Here is a 2,697-nt window from a genome sequence, read left to right as displayed (position 1 = left end):
TGCCCCACCGTCGTGGAGAACCCACTCCCCGAACTTCGTGCCCTGGGTCTCAGTTCCAAAGCCCTCAGTTCCAGGACGCGGGCTGTAGCCCAATTCTGTGGCGCGGGAATGGCGCCTTTTGCACCCGCTCTCGTGCCTAGGTGCCTGGCGCCTGGTTCCTGCTTACTCAGTGAGGGACTTTCACATCGGTGAGGGCCTCTGCGAGTCTCCCCACAAGCCTAGGTTGCAGGCGCAGGGACCTGGGCAGCCGCGATCCCGATCCACGTTTGCTTTTCAAGCGCTCCAAGCGAGCTGCTTTTCAGCACAAGCTCACAGGCCGGCCTGGGGCTTTGTGTGGGTCTTGAGTCTGTTGTTCTCTAATGGTGCCTGGATCCGTTCGCTCACCGCTGCGGTGAATCCTGCAGGGTTCTCCACAGCTCCGTTCATGGGTTGTGGTGGCTGCAATAGTTCCTTTCCACTCCCAGTCCCACTTGATGCGTAGTTTGTTCTTGTTGGTTGTTTTAGTTTGTTTTTTTTCCTCCTTTCTGTTGCTCAGAGAGTGCTGACTCTGTGGGTGGGGAGGGGAGCAGGGTTCTGCGCTTTCCTCCCTTCTAGTCCTCTTTTATGGCAACTTTCTTCTTCGGGTAGTTTGCTGGAGTCGACTGTTTATCTTCTGTGTCCCAGTTCTCACTGGGACCTGCTGCTTTTCCTCCCTATTAACTTTTTTTAATGGGAGATCTTACTTGCAGTGTCTCCTCGCCTCCATGTTGCTCTGCCCTCTCAAACTCAGGATATTTTTAGAGAAAATTGTGCCTAAATAAAATTTTGGATTAGATGTAAGAATAACTAATATTTTCAGCATCTGGAGAGGTTGTAACATTTATATACAATTCAGGAATTTATAGAAAGCAGACACTAGTTCCATATACAATGTAGAGTGATTTATTAATAAAATATGCTTAAAATAAAGCCAGCTAATTTGTTTTAATTCATTCATTTATGTCTATGTCTAAATATATGATATTGTTGTTTGTATTCCAGCAGTTTCATCAGCTACATGGAATCTGGAAACCAAACTCATATATCAGAATTTATCCTACTGGAACTTTCAGATGAAGCAGTGCTCTAGCCTCTCCTCTTTTGGTTGTTCCTGTCCATGTACTTGATTACACTCATTGGAAATCTTTTCATCATTCTGGCCATAATCACTGACTCCCACCTCCACACTCCTATGTACTTCTTTCTCTCCAACCTATCTTTTGCTGACATCTGTTCCACCTCCACCACTGTACCAAAGATGCTGTTGAACATCCAGATGCAGAGCAAAGTCATTACATTTGAAGGCTGCCTCAGCCAAATGTACTTTTTCATTCTTTTTGCAGGATTAAACAACTGCGTCTTTTTTTTTTTTTTTTTTTTTTTTAGTGCAGAGCAGAACAGGCAGACTGACTGAAATACACTGCTGAGGGGACCAGCGGGCGAGTCAGGGGAGGTCTGCTGCGCCATGTGGGTCACCTCCCTGGTCAGGGATTGAATCTCTGCTGCGGCTAGCTTCACAGTGCTGAGACTTAACCCCTTGCACCACCAGGGAGGCCCCAGTCTTTTTTTAACTGACAGCTTTTGGGATTTACAGTGATTGCCTATGAGAGGTTTGTGGCCATATGCCACCCCCTGCACTACATAGTCATCATGAACCCCAAGTTCTGCAGTGTCCTGCTTATTGCCTCCTGCTTGTTGAGTATTCTGGATTCTCTATTGCATACCTTAATTTTTTTATGACTGTCTTTTTGTACACAACTGGAGATCCCTCACTTCTTTTGTGAACTTAATCAGGTGATCCAACTTGCTTGTTCTGACACTTTCCTCAATGAGTTAGTCTTGTATTTTACAACTGGAATTTTAACTGCAATTCCAGCCTCTGGTATCCTATTCTCTTACTCTAAGGTCGTAACCTCCTTTTTAAGAATCTCATCATCCAGTGGCAAGTATAAAGCCTTTTCCACCTGTGGGTCTCACCTCTCAGTTGTCTCCTTGTTCTGTGGCACAGCCTTTGGAGTGTATCTCAGTTCTGCTGCTACTGAAAACCCCAGGGACAGTACAATAGCCTCAGTGATGTACACCATGGTCACACCCATGATGAACCCTTTTATCTATGGTCTGAGGAACAAGGACCTAAAGCACGCCCTACTTAAACTCTTCAGTTGAGAAAAAGTCCTTGAATTATAGGGTCCATTGTCTCAAAATTCCTTACTCCTGAGGAGTAGGGATCAAAGTTCTGAAAGAGCTAAATTTTCATGATTTTATTAGTTAATATGTATGAGACCTGTGATGTACTTGATTTTCCTTGTATACATAGTTTAATCTCTTATTCATACATTATACATATTTTTATCTATTTCCTTTACAGTTTTAAGTAATGTTCATTGTAGAAAATAGAAAGCATTGCATGAATTTTATAATGTAAAATATTAATATAGACAGTTGAGTATTCATATAGTTACTTCCATCTCTTTCATTTATACAAAAATGCACGAATAAAGATATACTGTTGTCTGTAGGAGACAAATCAATCTCTGCATTATGTGGGAAAATAACATTTTGTCATAAAAGCTTATGTGAGTACCTAGATAGTGTCCCTAGATAATGTCACTTCCGGAACTAGAATTGCTATCAGATTAAATTTACAATAATCCATAGTCATACTTCAAATTACTACTA

The 2,697-nt window shown here is 42.6% G+C and overlaps 1 pseudogene across 1 annotated transcript; it reads left to right on the top strand.

The window, feature by feature from the left end:
• Positions 1-1,036: 1,036 nt before the first annotated feature.
• Positions 1,037-2,184, top strand: LOC311182168 (olfactory receptor 7A5-like; annotated as a pseudogene). Its single transcript has 2 exons — positions 1,037-1,375; positions 1,597-2,184. The product of its transcript is annotated as an olfactory receptor 7A5-like (transcript).
• Positions 2,185-2,697: the final 513 nt, after the last annotated feature.

The sequence above is a fragment of the Talpa europaea genome (assembly GCF_964194135.1).
Source record: "Talpa europaea genome assembly, chromosome: 12".
NCBI lineage: Eukaryota > Metazoa > Chordata > Mammalia > Eulipotyphla > Talpidae > Talpa > Talpa europaea.
The sequence above is the reverse complement of the archived record's forward strand: the minus strand, read 5'-3'. Positions and strand labels throughout refer to the sequence as shown.